Raw genomic sequence first — 18,570 nt, forward strand, 5'->3', positions numbered from 1 at the left:
AAATGCAGACCAGTCATATACATTAATCCTATCCTGTGGTTCCACTAAATGAAGGTATGGTATACTCAGGAATCCAAAAGTATCTCAACTCATTTATGAGTTGGATTCTCAACAGAATTATGAAGAGATTATGAATAAATTTGTTGGCTTCTCAACAGAATCCAACTGATAAATCTCCCATGAGTGATTTAGTTCAGAACAATGACACAAAGGTGTCTTTATGAAGATTTCTTGCATACTTCTTTTTATTGCTCTAATCTCTCTCTTTAATTCAACATATGCATATTTGCAATACAGATGGCAATGCAAATACATCTAAAAGAGTACTACTTTATTCAGCTAAAGTCTTTATCTTTAGTGTTGATTCAGCAAAAAATACCCCCATTTCCCCAAATGTTTCATCCAAAAGTCTAGGGTTGATTTTCTCTATTTTTCCTACCAAACTCTAATTCCTCAAAAAGTAGTGGGCTACTTTTTATTTCAAAAATCGATCTGAAGTTTATTTACTCTTTCTCCAGGAAATCTACTCCATTATAATTTTATTATCTTACATCTGGTCTAGTGCAGTAGCCTCCTAATTATTCTTTCTACTTTTGTATTCTTATAATTTATTCTTCAAGGACAAACCAGAATATATTAACATTTAAGTAAAATTAAGCTACTCCTTGGCTTACAACATTCCACTAGATTTGTATTAGATTCTTATTGCTACTGTAATGAGGTACCACAAAATCATTGATTTAAAACAAAACAAATTCATTATCTAACAGTTCTGGAGATCTGAATTCCAAAATAAATCTCACTGGGCTAGAATTTAGGTGTCAGCTAAGCTGCATTGCTTCTGGAGACTCTAGGGAGAATATGTTCTTGCCTTTTCCAGCTTTTAGAGGCTGCTTGAACCCTTTCCATCTTCAAAGTCAACAGTGGAAGAACAAGTCTTTCACCATCTACATCATCTGACACTCACTCTTCTGCCTTCTGCTTCCATTATTGAGGAACCCTGTGATTATGCTGAGCTTATTCCTATTTTAAGCTTAGCTGGTTGGCAACCTTAATTCCACTTGATCATGTAAAATAACACATTCACAGGTTGTAGATTAGGACGTAAACATTTTTGGGCTGTTATACTGCTTACTACAGGCTTTCAAAAAATAAAAAATGCAAAAGACTTTTCAAGTTCCAAATTTCCCTACTGCTTGGCCCCTGCCCAACTCTCAATCTCCATTGCAGACAGCCCTCTCCCTTTGCTCACTGGGCTCTGGTCACACTAACCTTTAGTGACATTCTGATCCAAACAAGTGTCATCTGGCAGAAGACCTTTGCCCTTGCTGTTCCTTTGTGTGAAAAGTTCTGTCACCAGACACTCACATGCCTGGCTTATTCTTGTCATTTAGTCCATTTCCCCAAGTGAGGCTTGGGAGGCTTTTCTGCCCACTCCAGATAAAACAGTTCCAACTACTACACTCTTTTAAATTATTATGGTTTATTCCCTTCATAGAACTTATCACCAGCTGAATTGCCTTATTTGTTTTCTTATCTAATGTCTTTTTAACCCACTAGAAAGACACATGTGAATATGCATCTCGTCTGCTGTTTTAACAACTTTTACCTCCAGAGTTTACAACAGTGCCTTGCTTGTAAATTTTCAAGGCATGTTTGATGAATGCATGATTTAATAATTTTATGAATAAATTTTAAATGAATCTCCAAAATAATCATGCACTATTTTTTTTTCTATCAGGAAAAGGATTTGCCAGTCTATTTTCCTTCTCCACAGAGCTAGCCATTATTTAAAAAGGAAGAAACCTTCAATTCTTTGCTCCCTCTGGGGTACCGTGCATCATTCTTCTGAGGGTATTTTTAGCCTACAACAAAGTTGTCTTTATTCTGCAGTTCCTTAATCCCTTTTTCTTCTGATACTCTGGGAAACAAAACAGTAGCTGTTCTCAGAGGAATGCCTAGAGAATTACATTAATTCAGAAAACAAGAGATTCACCATGTAGTTCTGTGATCTAAATGGAATGAGAAGGTCACACTGTACCTATTCTTAAATTGCATCGTTTGCTTCTCCCATTGTTACTTGCATTTTATGCAGACTCTTACTTGTGCCAGTTAGCTACAAATTTGGGACTGTAGTCAGTCCACTGCTCCTCCAGATAAATCTGAGGCAAAATCTACTGCATTAGCTCTAATAGAGTCCTTTGCAAGCTTGACCTAACCTGGTCAGGATCTGTTCTGATTGAATTGTAAAGCCTGTTATGTCTCTTGCTGTACATTTCTCTTGCTGCTAAAGTCTTCATGTTTAGTCGGATATACTAATTCTTCCAAGATCCTGGCCGTCTCAGCCCTACCATCGGTCTACCCTTTGAGGTGTTTGGGATTTAACAAAAATGAACTACTTCTCTTGCCCATGTGAGTAAATGTTTTATGTAGTTGAAGAATTCGATGTGGGCAAAGGCCATCTATTTTGTTGTTGTTGTTCAGCAGTATATATTTTGTACATAGCAGGTACTTGTGCTCAATTAATGTTAGCTTAATTAATTTATGTCTTTAACACTTAGGGTCTTGCCAGACTTTAGAAGGGATAAAAATAATTCATGTTTATATGTTTAAAAGGAGAAAACCCACTTGAATTGGTTACTAACCAGATATTTTACTCCAAACTGTACACAAGGTATCGGCTTTTAATTTTGTTCATATTGTTAAAAATAAGAATCCTACTTGCTGCCATGTTTGTCATAAGGCAAACATCCTACAGGAATTTCCATTTACTTCTTTACTTGTAAGAAGCGTAGGAATATGAAAGCTATATTTTATTGTTTCAGGTAGAACCCTGGCAAGACATTCTACAAGCTTTCCTACAGTACTCATTTTTCCATTAATCTCAATTTTACTGGGACAGATTCCATTGTATTGGAAACTCTCTAAGGAATTTGAAGTCTGTGTCAATTCTCTGTTATATACTTGAGTGCAGTATATGATATTATATAGTCCTACTGTCCAAGGAGCTCAAAGCATTTGATAAATATCATCCTGTTGATCGTATTCACTTTCCTGAACAGTACCTGGCAAGCATTGGTATCACCATTTAGCAGTGAGATGAAGCTATGAGAACTAAAATGCAGAGGGATTTGAAAGACCAGTAAGAAGGACAAAAATACCTCAGTCACAGAGTTTAGGTAAAAGCTTTCCTGAGTCCCTGAAATATACCTTTTCTCTCAATTGTATTATTTCTTTAGCTCTAATTCTTAAAGACTCAGTTCTTTTGAAACTTACTTACTTTGATTTTTTAAAAATATAAACCTTTATTTTAAGTAAGGTTTTTGATTACAAGTCTGGAAAATATATCATTATTCCTCTTGACATACAACTTCTCTGTGAAATTCATCTAGTTTTGCCCTTTCTTCTTATGATTCATTAAGAATCACAGTAATGTCACTTAAAATAACTTGAGAAATCATTGCATCAACTCCTGACGCTACTGAAAAGAAAGGCAAAGTCCAAGGTAAGTATAAGATTTGCCCACAGTCACATTGTTTGATAAAAGCAGGGAAAATGCTGGATTCAAGGCTTTCTGCCTTGAATGATTGTATTACTACAAAATACTCCAGAAACAGGAGGAAGGAATTATATTTAAAGGCCATCATCAGCTATAGGGCAGGGGAAAGATATTTCTGACTACCTCTTTTTTTTTTCAGTGTGGGTTTTGTTGTTGCTATTATGTTCTTTTTCCACCTTTGTGTTCTTATTAGCTAGCGTAAGTCTTGAATGAATGAATGATACATTATTCTTATGACAAAGGATGCTAATGTAGATATATTAACAACATTAATGGCTTCAGACATCTTAAAATAGACACTATATGACTGCGGTTTAGGTTATTCAAAACTACTTTAATTATTGCAAAGTGTTTCATTGAAATATGCTATCTCTTAACTTCTTGGTATTATCTCTGTCAATCATGGGTCATTCCATGGAATTAATAGGGGAATACTTAAGACTTTAGCAGAGCAAATAATGCTTTAACTACCTTATCCAAATGTCTTAATACAGATAAAAGCAGATTATGAAATGCATCTGTAGCATCTTTGAAGATTTTTAAATAATAATAGGCATAGAATAATGAGTGGTTTTTTTTGTTTTCACCAATATTATGTTTAATCAATTCCTTACTACCCAAGGGACAGATGATTCAAAGAACTTTTTCTGTATATTGCCATTGAAACTGAGAGTACAGATCATTGATATTCTTGTGAATGACACAAACATTGCCAAATTCCTGACGGTAGATAGAACCTAATGTTAAAACAATGACATGAACATGCCTATTTCAATAATTCTTACAGCAACATTCACAATTTCCTTATCTCTTTTTATTTTTAAAAATATTTAATTACTTGAAGGATAAGGGAGGGTCTCTTCCAAAAATGTCAATACCTGTGAGCTTAACATGATAGAAAATAGTAATGTGAGTATATGTATTGATGGTACTAAATCTAGTTAGGTAACAAATATATTTGTGGTAGTAGATCCAGTGAGTTAATAAGTCTAATACATTTCACCTTTACCTTCATTTGTATTGTGCCACTTTAAGCTGGTACATCTAGGCTCAACTTTTGGAACAGGCTTGTTTATATTTCTGCTTATGTTCTCTCACTTTATCACACAATTCTCTATATAGTGGTTACATAATTTCTCTCCAATACAAATATAAACATGCCATTTTCATGCTTAACATTTTTAGTAGCATTCCTGTTGTTAAATGATTTTTAACATGGATATGGGATAAAATGACTGCCCATCACCGCATATGGTTAAAATTAATGCCAAATATTTTATCATGGTGTGAAATTACACTTTCATCTGTCCTCTGCCTCACACTCAGTCTCTACTCTCACCACTCTACTTCATATGTTTTTCTCCAGAAATAAAAACATCTTTACAGTTCTCTAAAAACAAAAATCACATTGTCTATGGCTCCCTACTAGAAAATTCTCTCTGCTTGGAATGTTCTTTCCAGTAATGTCTAGTGGGATGAATTATCCATTTTCCCCTCAAGCACTGTGACTCAGTGAAGGCTTTATCTACCTCTGAGGCTTCAATACTTTCATCAGATATGCACTTTAAAAATTTTCTCCTGTTTATTTAGTAAGAATTCAGAAAAGGCTGATTATGTACTTTAATTGCTGTGCTTGCACACCATGCTGAAGTTGTTTGTATACATGACATTCTCCTTCATTAGCATATGAGATTCTGGAACAGAATCTGTCTCATATCAACTTCTGACATTCTGGGACATAGCTCAGTGCTTGTCAACTAGAAGAATCCTCAGATATAGATACTAAGTAAACCAAATTAATACATGTCGAATATGTGAAATTAGTACGTATGACAAGAATTTCATGGACATGGTAATTTCAATTTCAAGACATTTCTAGATGTGGTGATTGTTAGGTTTTGAAGGGAAGGCAAGGGTTAAAGAAAGACACAAAGAAAAAGAGAGAGAGAGAGAGAGTTGCTCAACAGCAATTGCAGGCGTTTATGTCCAGCATACACCTACAGAGGTGGGGGACCAGCTAAAAGCCAGTGCCTACCGCTGCTTACAGGCTGGTGTGCTTAATGGGTATGAGCAGGAGGGGTCTGGGCAGTATGTCTTGCTGCCCGGCAGGATATTGATAAAATGTCCCTATGATCAGGCAGTTTGGCCCTTTTTTTGGTGGGATGTGATAGGATGTCCTTTGAATCTTTGCCCAACAGGATATGATAGGGACATTCCTTTGGTTGGACCATTGCCCAGCAGAGTATGATGAGAAAGTCAGCTGGTTGGGCAGGATATTTCTGATGGCCCAAAAACCCATGGAATGTTTCATTTTGACCGAGGTCTGAGAAATGGTGGGGGGCTTACAAAATGGTAAAGTTCGGACTAACAGTAATAAGGGTTTACTGTCATTTTATTATTAAATCAAAATAAATGCAAAGTTCACAATTCACTGAGAAATGCCTTCATAGTGGATTGTTGCTGCTGAGTGATCCCTAACCAGTGATGGATTATGCAAATCTCAAATGAGGCTTTGCCCTGGGTCTTAGAGGAATTAGATACTTTTTACACTATGCTATAAATGCCTACCTTCATTTTATGTTTCCAGAGGGCATTTGTGTAAAACCTGCTGGTTAGTTGCCCTTACCAAAAGATGAATATGTATGTATGTGTGTGTGTGTGTGTGTGTGTGTGTATATATATATATATATATATATATATATATATATATATATATATATTTGAGCCTGGATTGTATTCAAGCATGATAAATGAAAAAAGCAACTTTCTTTTATTACTATTTTTGTCAGTATCAATAAATTTTCTAACTACTGTCATACATTCTAATTTAAAAGCACGTGTTCCTCCCAAAGAGCAGAACTGAAAACGAAAGGCAAGCTTTAAATGTAGACAGGTTTACTCTTAGAATTACTGTTGAGTATATAGAAAAATGAAATGCCTTTAAAAAGTTCAGCAAATGTCTGATAAGAAATAAAGAGGTCAGAAAATAGTTTCTCCTGATAAGCTTACATTTTATACATATTTCACAGGGAAATAAATTCCCTGGATATTTTTAACAAATAACCAACATGCATTACTCAAAATTAGTTTCCCATAATTGGTGACTTTTCAAAATGTAACTGATGGACTTCCCTATTACTGAATAAAATTAGCAAAATCCCTAAAATAAAAACTGCAAAAAGAAAAATGATGATCTCTTCCTATCCCCATCTCTGCCTCTCTCTCTTCATATATACAGATGGGTGTCAGTGTGTGTGTGTGTGTGTGTGTGTGTGTGTGTGTGAGAGAGAGAGAGAAGAGATAATATTTTTGAAGATGGGCTTGCATGGAAGCTAGCTTGCAAAATTAAGATTCTTCTAATATTGTCTTTGCTGTGAAAGAAGATGGAAAACACATGAGTATCTTACATTCTTGCAAGGAAGATATAAATTTGGCACTTCGTGTCTCTTTCTATTTTCAGAGACTTATCTGGAAAGGAATGGAAGATGTGTGCATAAGAGAAGATGGATTGAGTTATTGTATGTAAAAGGTCACATTTAGGTTCCTCTAGGCTCAAGTACAGGTTTCTGTTACACATGTATGTTCCATTTTCCTATATATTCGAAACACACTTATTGAGTCATTTCTATGGACCAGACACTGTTGAAACAAATATGAGTAAAAATCAGCCTCATCGAAAACAACGTCTTAGTTTATTGGAGGAGAGAATGAGTACCTTATACACTTGAAGTGTTATAGTGAAAATTTGAACAAGTTCACATTGGAACACAGAAAAAAGGTACCTAATGATGCTCTCAGATGCTGTAATCAAGAGAAGAGGATCAAAAAACTGATGTTGGGTGCTTGATTTAGGCTACTGAAGCAATGGAACACCATTGTAGAAAGAGTCAATGTAGTATGCAAAGAGATGGAATAGAGTAAGAGTGGCATATTCAGAAAAATACTATTTTATTTGAAGTGACAGAAGACTCTGATATCTTTAGGATGATGGTAGAAGGCAGAACTAGAATTAAAGACAATTAGGTAAAGATAGTTCCTTGGATAGACAGCATGGGAGGAACTGTGAAGAATAATGACTGAAACAGTCATGAGACAGGGGCCTGGACATGGAAGACTGTGTGTGCCATGATAAATTACTTCAGATTATCCTGTAGGTGAACACAACCATGAAAGAATAATTAGCAAAGGAATAACATAATCAGGTTTATATTTTGGCAATATTATTCAAATAACCATACTGAGATTGGACTAACAGAGAATATCAGAGTCATGAAACCAATTTGGAAGCTACTGCACTGGTTGCAGCAGGAGAATATGAAGATTTAGATTAAAGAAGTGAGGGTGACAATAAATAAAAAAGGGTTAATTTGACATGCATGTAGAAATTCATTGTACATAGAACTCAATGCATGTATTCAGGGAGTAGGTGAAGAGAAAGGAGTTGTATCTACTTTTTTTTGTTTTTATTTTAGTAACTTGGTAGAAGATGTGGTAGAAAGTGTAGTAGAGATAGTAAGTTTAAGATAATTATCAATGCTCTCAGTGCTGCCATTTCTGAGTCTATAGAACTGTTATTTAGGTTAGAGTGCTGTCCATTAGTACATATTTGTAAGTATTAAGCATATTTATTAACACTAAAGAGGTACTTACATTGATCCAGAAGAGGGTTTAGAACAGTTAATTAATTTTTTATTATTGTTGCAAATAACAGCTTTGAGAATCAAATAAATCTATGACTCTTACATCCAAAATTTTGCATTCAATATCAGGAGAGTCACATACTTCTGAGAATATTTGTTGGCCCTAGGTTAAGAATCTCTTGAGTTTCACGAAGAAAGAGGAGAAACATTAATGAAGCTCTTAGGGAACTACTCAGTAAGCCATTAAAAACATTGATTTTAGTGTTGGCTGTAAATGTTTTCTGTGATAAGTTCATCTCTGTTGGATATTTCTTTTAAGGAATAAATCAATCATTAACTTCATGAATTAATGAATTAGTCTATATATCCTAATCTCTCAATGTATAAAATATAACTTTTTTAAAAGAAAACCATGAAAAATTATTCTCTAAGTCAGGAGATTGTTTTTATTTTGTCACAAATTATAAGATCTTCAAGAAAATTTAGAGTGTTACTTGCCTGAAGCCTAAACTACATTTTTTAAAAGTTCATATAAATAATACTACTATTTGATGCTTAATTAAGCCTTTTGGCGTGACCACTGCCAAGCTCCATGCCAATATAAAACAATTTATTCCCAAGCTAAAAATAGCTCTGACTAAATTGAAATTGACAGACAATGAACCAGTGGTTAGGCAAGTTTATTGAATACCATGCCCCAATTTTGTTAATGAAGGTATACATCATGCACCAGTTGGTACATTATTTGTCAAGCCAGGAATGATGCCAATTTATATAGCCTGTGCCAAGATCTATAATTTAGTCACTAAAGAGCCGACACATGCTGGAGACATCATAATGTGGGGAATCCTGAGCCGTGGAATAGAATTGGTCCAAGAAGAATGCTCACCAGTTTCTGAGTTTTCTCATCCCCTTCACCCCCTTTAATTAGACCATTAAAGTCTAATTATCTTAATTAAAATAACATTTCCAAAATACCACATATTGAACACACACTAGGCAAGGGACAAGATAGGAACTGGGAGTAGAAATCACTAGGTGAAGTTCTTCCTACTATTTGGTTTATTTAAAACTGAGAGTTGTCTCTTTCCATAGTTACATTTTTCTTTTTTTTGATAAAATATCTCTGCCAATTAAAATGCAAAGATCAATAAGTAAGAGAAGACATGATTAACAGTAAAAAAAAAAAAAAAAAAGCACTTTTAATTTTACACAGTAAAAGTCCAGAGGAAGGTAGTTTCAAAGATAGTTCAAGAGCTCAAAGACATCATCAAGCTGGGGGTTCTCACATTACTGCTGTACCATATTCATTATGTTGATTTCCCTTTCTTAGATTACTTGTCCCCCGATCAAAGGATGGCTATACCAGATCCAGGAGTGGTCATGACTTTCAAAAGTAGGAGGCACTAACACCTGTTTCAAATCAAATATTCTTGACATGAATAAAATATAACATTTTAAACTAATTTTAATTAAGCTTAAAAGTACATACTTTTCATAGCATTTATTGCTCTGTTATATTTTAATCCAATTCATGCATTCAATTATATAATACAGTATGAGCTGAAGCAATAATTTATAGATCTACATCATTATTTTTAATTGGGGAGCGTTCATCAAGCAGAAAGAGAATATTCACATGTACATGCAAGCAACCCACAGCATATGCAAATTCAAGCTAAAAAACACTGGGACATGTAGCTACTTAATACATACTTATTCTGAAAATAATGTAATACGTACTTAAGCTTGATTCCTTTGCTTTTACTTCTAGGGACTTTAGTGGGGATATTTACACTTAAACTACCATTTGTGCTCAAGGACCCTTTGGGTATTTTGTGTTATTCTCAGACATAACATTATGCTACTTTATCATCACTACAAATGTTCATTTATTATTTGTGATAAAAATCCATAAAATTTGAATAAAAATTTCACTCATACTACTTAATCATCCTATTCCTAGTAAGATTTAGTAAGTCCATCTAATGTTAGTTGCTGTAAACGTTAATCATAAATCTCATATCATATTATTACACAAAGAAGAATAAAGCTTGCCAGTCACATTTACATAGACAAGAAGAACTGATACAAATTTTTAATTACTGAGAAAAAAATGATTTGATATAGAAGCTTAATCCAGAAAGGGGGAGTGATCATTGTTTTAAGCTGTATAATCAAATAGCTTTGAACTGTTCTAGTTAGGTGAATTTGGGGAAGTTACTTAAGTTTTCTATGCCCCAACTTTCCTGTCAGATAATGGGGAATATATCCTAATAATATTTTTGTAATTATTAGAGGAGTTAATAGTCATGAAATGCTGAGAACAGAAGCTGGAACTGGGCAGGCCTATGGCAACTCTTAGGCATTACTCACTGGCTCTTTAGCCATATCATTTTGCTACTAGGGGTAAGAAGACCTTGGTCTTGCATACATTTTTTTTTTTTGATCCCAGGTCCAATATGTGTAAAATGTGAATAATAATTCCTGCACTTTCCACTCCAGTGAGTTATGTTGAAAAGCAAATACAATAATGGATCCTGGAGTCAAGTTTCATCAAAAGAGTAGCTTTATAGCAAGACAGAGCTGGTGCCAAATCCTTTTTATGGGATTATTTCTTCACGGAGCATCTTGAACGAGATTGTTAACATACAAATCTAATCTTACCATTTTGCCTACAAAACCTTTTAATTTCCTTTCCATTATCCTTGGAATGAAATCAATAATTCTCTAATTGATAGGTAAAGCCCATATAATGTGACCCCTTTCAATATTTTATTACATGTCATGCCATTTTCTATCACCTGCTAGATTCCAGCCCCACCCACTGCCTTTCTTTGATTTCCTTCTCCTTGCCAGAAATGTCTCCACACTGAGGTTTTTACACTAGTTTCCTCACTTGAATTGTAATTTTTCTTCCATATAGTTCAGCTTTTTGACTTTTATTTACATACAAGTCTCTTCTCAATTGTCACTTTCTCATTCATTCTTTAATCTCCTAAATTGAATTACTGTTTTGATTTTTCATAGTACAATTTATTTTGCTTCATAACATATCACAGTATGTAATTCTATATTGTTTGAATGAATATTTGCTTGTCACTCTCTTCTGCTCACTCACCATGCTCATTTAGACAGCAGGTCTATCCCCAGGTTCCAACAAATAATAGACTCCTGATAAATAGTATAGTACTGAAATAATTTGCATTATCCCTTGAATCTTATTGTCCTCATTGGAAAAGATGAATATTAATAATACTTACCTTGAAAACAATGTGTTTTTATATTGAAGATAATGTGTGTGCAATACATTTCCTTTAAGCTATCAAAAAAATAAATATTATTAAGAAGCAATTGTATAAGATACAACGCATTTTAAAATAATGTGGTTCTTTGTTGTTGTTGCTGTTGTTCTTTTGAAATAAGTGAGCTCAACAAAGGAAACAGAAACATGACTATTCCCCCATGGTACAGATTTAAAATAGATTTTATTGCGGTGGGGGTGAATTTACAAGCAGTGATGTCATAGCATGCATATGATCCCGTAAGTTATTATTGACATAAAGAGGGGTGCTCAGGCCACACTGGATACAACATGGAGAGAGTTTTAGTTGTGAATAAAATTCTACATATTCATGGGAGGTCAGGGATAATCTAGGCAACCGTGCATCACCGGGAGCTCTTTGGTGAAGGAAGTGGCCTTGTTAGAATGAGGAACCTTCAGAGCCCAGTGGCTGGTATCAAACTCTTTTTCTTTTGAGTTAATTCAGTTGAGCTAGTTTTTGCAAAGTGTGATGGTTAATATTTGGTGTCAACTGGGTTGGATTGAAGGATGCCTAGATGGCTGGTAAAGTATTGTTTCTGAGAGTGTGAGGGTGTTGCCAGAGGAGACTGATATTTGAGTCAGTGGACAAGCAGAGGAAGACCCACCCTCAATGTGTGTGGGCACTATCCAATCAGCATAAGAAGGTGGGATAACCTTGCTTGCTGAGTCTTCTGGCTGGCTCCTTCCTCCCATGCTGGATGCTTCCCTCCACTCCTCTTGCCCTTTTACATTAGACTCCAGGTTCTTAGGCTTTTGGACTCTGGGACTTGCACCAGTGGTTTCCTGGGAACTCTTGGGCCTTTGGCCACAGACTGATGGCTGGACTGTTGGCTTCCCTGGTTTGAGGCTATCAGACTCGAACTGAGCCACTACCAGCTTCTCTCTTCCCCAGCTTGCAGTCCCCCTATTACGGGACTTCACCTTGTGATCCTGTGAGTCAATTCTGCCTAATAAAGATATCTGCATCTAGCCCACCTGTTCTGTCCCTCTGGAAAACCCTGACGAATGCACAAAGCTACCAAAGGCGAGGAGAAAATTAACTATCAGTGGCCTTCAGATTTGACTCTCATCATTGAGAAAATAATTCCAAATTCTCTGTGGCTAAGATTCTGGATTATTATTCGTGGTGTTGAACATATCTTCAGTGCTTCCCCTTTGTCTCTACTACCTGGGCATCCAGAGGTCTTTCTGCAAATCACTTTGTTTTATTTTATTTCTTTTTTCCATTTCTAATATCAAATGCCATATTTAGCCTGAGAAAGGTGATGCTCAATAAATGTTTACTCAATAAAATAATTACGACTCATTCAGGGAGGAAGTAAATTCTAATGATTGCATTCTGGAGTGAGTGGGACAGCTCGGAGTTCTGATGCCAGCCATGTGTTTTCTGGCTGTTTGGCCGTGGACAATTAAGTTTCATTTTCTTCACTGAAAAGCATCATAATGGTACCCAATTCTTAGAATGCAAGGGGAAATCAACAGAAAAATAGATTTTTTTAAATGCCTAATCATATTCCTGGCATATAAGTAAAAATAAATTAAAGCCCTCACTGTTAGAATTTACTCTTCTATTAACAATTCTTAGGTATTAGTCTAGTTGAAAGATGTGTGTATGGTTTGAGATATGAGAGAGATGGTGTGTGGCAAAGATAAAGGGGTTCTGGGAATGTTGATGAGGAAGGGGAGCACATTGGAAAGGAAAGAATAGAGAGAGCCCAGACACTGAGACTACAAGGACAGAATTTTTGGAATTGACTCAGTAATTACTACTGTGGGCTCTGAAAATCTGAAAATACAAAGCCAAACAGATGTGCTTTGTATTTAATAAGCCAGAAATGTCTCCTCTCTGCTATTAATGCCAAGTTACTCTGGTGGAAAGATTGTGAAATTGGATGATTTTTATTAACTTTACACACAAATCCTGATTACGTTTCTCAGATCTTTTTACCAATTCCTTCCTCTCCTGGATGTGTGCTAAGAAAATGTTTATTGCTTATGTTAAACTTATAAAAAAAAGGAACAGCTACCCATTTTGTCCCCATAGCCCTAAGTGATAAGTAAAGCAGTTTAGTCACACAGGTCTATAGTTTTCCAGTCTCATAATTATTTTACCTGTGTCAGTATTCCTTGTTTTTGTATTACGGTGGTTAAAAACATCGTTTCTGGAGTTAGTCTCATTTTGGTCTATTAAGCAAAGCCTGACCTCTCTAAACATGAGTTCACTCCTTAGTAAAATATGAATGATAAAAGCATGATCACATTGGTTTGTAGTGAGGCTCAAACTAGATAATGTCTGAGAAGAGACTGGCACTCAGTACATAAATAATTTTGGCTTTATGATTATCACTAGAGTAACAACCTGTGAAATTCTTTCATATTTATCATTTGATTGATTCTTAAGAAAATACTTTGAAGTAAATGTAACTCATATTACTTATAGAAATATGAGTTATATGTTTATAGAAAAAGAAACTGAGGCTTATGAAAATTTATCTTACTCTTACCCTTGTTTGCAGTAGATGGCAGAACTGAGAATTGACCAGGCATAAATATCAAGAATCTATGCTTTTTCTACTTTAATATCAAGCGTATGTGTATGTGTGCACATGTGCGTGTGTGTTTTACATGCTTTATACACCTGAAACATTGAGTTAGTCATTGGCAAGTCTGTTAGTGGAAAGTATGAAGTACAACGTGTTAATAATTTGGTTCAGTTCCATCAACCTTTATTGAGCATCTAGTGTAAGCAATGGAAGAAATATCTGAATAATAAAATCTTTGCCCAAAAAATTCGTGTTCTATGTTGGGAGACAATCATTTATAACCTAGACTGATAAGCACAATATGAGTACACCAGACAAACTGGCAAATAGAAACAAGATGTTGACTCTGCCAGGGATGGGGTAAGATGAAATGAATGATTTCTGAGAACAGTTATGGAGAAGGTGACCTGAGGCAATGTTTTAAAGACTGGGCAGAGTTTCTTACATGAGAGGTCATCCAAGAAAATGAGAAATATTGCTAAGAAATAGAAGTGAAAGGAACATTATTTTGAAAACATTAAGAAACTCAGTATCACCAGAATTGATACTTAGGCATTTGGCAGGATGGTAAGAAGGAGTTAGGTAAATATGAGACCAAAATACACAAAGATTTTTTTTTTTTTTTTTTACTGAAATGCAACTAAGATCTACTAAGAAATTCTTGATATTCCCAGTGGAGAAGGGATACATTTTCTCCTCTCTGCCTCAGAAATTATCAAATTAGAAATCCTGATTATAATCTCAAGGCACTAACTAGGTCACTGATGTTGGGTAATTCCAGGAGCAGAAGGTCAGAGATCATGCCTTATGATCAGAAAGTCTGTCTCTTTGATTTACTACACAAGGATAATCCACCTTGTTTTACTTCTTCAGGATCATTTAGGGAACTAATGGTGCAATGTCAGGCATATAGATGTGGTTGACAGAAAAATACGCAACTGGTTAGTGAGCTCTCACAGAGACAGTTAAATGGAATGTTTATGATTTCATTTGTAACTAGCACAATCTTGGGAGTTTGTGAAATCCCTTTCAGAGCCCCAATTTAATCAAAGTCATCTAATTAAAAACCTACTAAAAATACTTTTTTAAGCTATTTCTTGAGCTTAATTGAATGTATGCCCTTACTTTTCAAAAATTTTTAACTACTTTCCCAGTTGACATAAAATGAAGAGAAAACAGCTTTTATTGTGACAAAATCTAATAAGAAGTCAGTTATATTTCAGTTTATTGAGAAAATTAAACATATAGGCAACTTGAAATTACAAGCTTATAACCATACTGAAACTAATTATCAATCAATATTTCGTAACAGCCCTTCAAATTAAGCAATGTTAAGACTCAGAGACTCAGTCGCTTGGGATTTTGAATTCGATAGAGTCCTTTTTGGATCATAAAAATTTCACTTCTATACCTACAAGGACTTCACATATACATCTGCTCTTACATACTGCTTACTGAATATATCTGACTTCTTCAGTAGATAATTCTGAGACAAAACATCCCTTGTCTGACAAACAGTGCTGCAACTCTATTCATTAATACTTTTTTATGTTTACAAAGGGATTACCGGCATGACAACAAGGCTCATTATTTTCAGAAGCTTGTGACTATGTGGGAGAATTTATATGTACTTCTGTGTGATGAAGAATTGGATGCAGTCTCTTTGGAAGCTGTGCACCAACAAAAGATGAAGAATAGACAAGCCCACTCTTCATCAGGTAACAAATCTGGCATCTGATCACAATTGATGGCTGGTTTATCATCTACAAGGAACCGTGCCAATATTGTGTTAAAAGTTTTAACAAAATTAACTGAAAATCGCTCTCAATATGTATTTTTTCATAATACTGAGCATATACAGTTTATTCAGAGCCATACAAAATGAAATTGTTGCATGGAGACAGGGATATGCTCTAAGACCATTTTTGCTCCATGGCAAGTTTCTGGAAAATGGTTGAGACTACAATCACATTGTATATTTGATTGATTTGGAAATCTTCCCTGGAAATAACAATCATTTAAGGAAAGATAATAATGCCCGTACAGGAACTTATTTTATGAGTCTTACCTCTCATGCTTTTTGGCTCATCATCAAACCATTCTTCTACCAGACTATACAATTAGGCATGTGCTGTATTGATGGACAGTCTGTACAGTACCTGAACACAGTAGATGTAAACACTGTGCTTGGAGGCTCATCTACTATGTCATATGACATGAATAAATAAAAGCATTTAATGGGCATTGAGAATGTTTTTTCCTGTCTTCAGTTTTCAGCATATCTCCCAAGTCTCATTTCAGCTTACCTACCTGGATTCCTGCTTCAGTTTTTGGGCTCTGAGAATTTCTCACTCTGTCTCATTTTTTGTTTTTGTTTTTTGTTTGTTTGTTTTCTCTTCATTCTAGCCATGCATTTTAAAAAATGACATAATCATTTTATGCAGAATCCTTATGTATTTTGTAGTTTATTTTGTTGCTGTGGGATTCTTACAGGGTATATAATTTCCACATTTTCATGAATTAAATCATCACCTACTTTTAGCATATGAATAAAACTTTAGGGCTCAAAATGCAATTATAGCATTTTTTAATCATAACATAGATTTGAACATATGCATTTAAATATTATAAGCTCATATGTAAACTACCAAGATAGTTTAAAAAGTAAGCACAGTATAACACTGAAATCAATATCATCAATATCATAATATAATTTATATTGCTTTTACCTAACATACTGAACTGATAATTATTAGAAGAAATTTGCCCTTTAAATTCTCAAAAGACTGTGAGAGAGAAAAAAAATCATTTTAATGAAACATACAAAGCACGTTCATTATAAGACACAAGTGAAAAGCACTGTATTTTGGGGAAGATTTAAAATGAGACAGAAAACAGAGATAGAAAAAGAAACGTGTGCTTAGGCCTCATGCATGAGATTTTACCTTAAGATTTAAGTTTTACTTAAGATATTAGAAATATTTTCTCAAAAATTACTATACCATCAATCAACATAATGCATCTGATTAACAGTTTGATTTTTAAAAATCATATGACCATTTCAATAAATTTTTAAATAAACTTCAATAATAATTCATGATGAAAATATTAGCAAATTGGGGTTAGGAAGAAAATTTTATTTGGAAAAGTACATATTTTTAAAAACTACAAGCAAAACCACACTTGATTTTGGAATACTGAAAAGTTTTTCTTTAAATTCACTACTAAGAAAAATTTGTTCCATATGCCTATTTCTGTTTTTCTTTGAACTGGAAACCCTGAACATCTCATTAAGGCAACAGAAGTAAATAAATTTGTAGAGATTAATAAAAAACAATAAATGTTACTATAATTTTAGATGATACTATTGTGTATGGAAAATTTAAAAACAATCAATAGATACTACTAATTTTATAAGAGTTTTACAAGAGTGCTGAATACAAAATAATTACAGAAAAATAAGTTGGACCAACCAAAAACCTTAGTCAAAATTTTAAAGAAATAATTTATATATCATAAAAAGTAAAAAATATATGTGTAAATATATGATAAGTGGAAACTGTTAATAATTGTCCAGCTTGAAATGCATTGCAGAATTGAATTAATCTATTGATATACAACATATGGATAGAAAAATTCAATATTATAAAAACATCAAGTCCCTTTAAGTTGATTTATAGTTTTAATTTAATCCCAATCAATACCACACATATTTTAGGGGAAAGCTAATTCTAAAATTTATGTGAAATTAATAGAGAAGGGTCAATCATTGCCAAGATACTCATTTAAGGAAAGACTATCGATAGAAGACTTGATCAATGAAATATCATTATTTATTATAAAACTATATAAATTCTGACAAAGTAGCACCAATAGGTGCAGGAACAGACAATAGAGAACCTGAAAATTAACCACATCTATACAGATGCTTAGCGTATAAAATGAATCACTGAAATCAGAAATCAGAATCTTTTCAATAATTGTTGGTACAATGATTAGGCATCCAGAAAGGGAAACAAAAGAAATTTGATTCCCACTCAAATTCATTTCAAGGGGACAAAACACCTAATAAAGTTTTAGAAGATGGAGTATGAGAGTATCTTTGTGACTTCAAGCTGAGTGAAGTTTTCTGAAAACCCAAATATGCTACCAAAGAAGGATGGGATTAATAAACTCAACTACATTAAAATTGAGAATTTCAGCTTACAAAAGATTTCATATGTTTATTTTTTTAAGGGCCACCATCTTGGAGAACATGTTTCTAATATCGATCAATAGGAAATATCCAGAACATCCAAACAAAAACATTGGACAAACTAAATATTTACTTCACAAAGGGATGTATGCTAATGGCCAATTCATGCATGTAAAGATGTCAAACTCATTGCTAGTTGCAGAAATGCACCTTACATGACAATTGTTTACCTCTTTAAACATCCAAAATATTAGCAAGAATAAAATACTGTATTTGTAAATACTTTGTGCTGGCAAATAGAAGATAAG

At 34.2% G+C, this 18,570-nt stretch overlaps 1 long non-coding RNA gene across 1 annotated transcript in view; it reads left to right on the plus strand.

The window, feature by feature from the left end:
- Positions 1–2,148: 2,148 nt before the first annotated feature.
- Positions 2,149–18,570, plus strand: part of LOC107974222 (uncharacterized) — a 79,296-nt gene continuing 62,874 nt past the window's right edge. Inside the window, exons 1-2 of the long non-coding RNA XR_001716821.2 lie at positions 2,149–2,412; positions 15,628–15,785. This is a non-coding gene — a long non-coding RNA (uncharacterized LOC107974222). The remainder of the gene's footprint in view (positions 2,413–15,627; positions 15,786–18,570) is intronic.

The sequence above is a fragment of the Pan troglodytes genome, chromosome 3 (assembly GCF_028858775.2).
Source record: "Pan troglodytes isolate AG18354 chromosome 3, NHGRI_mPanTro3-v2.0_pri, whole genome shotgun sequence".
Classification (NCBI taxonomy): Eukaryota; Metazoa; Chordata; class Mammalia; order Primates; family Hominidae; genus Pan; species Pan troglodytes.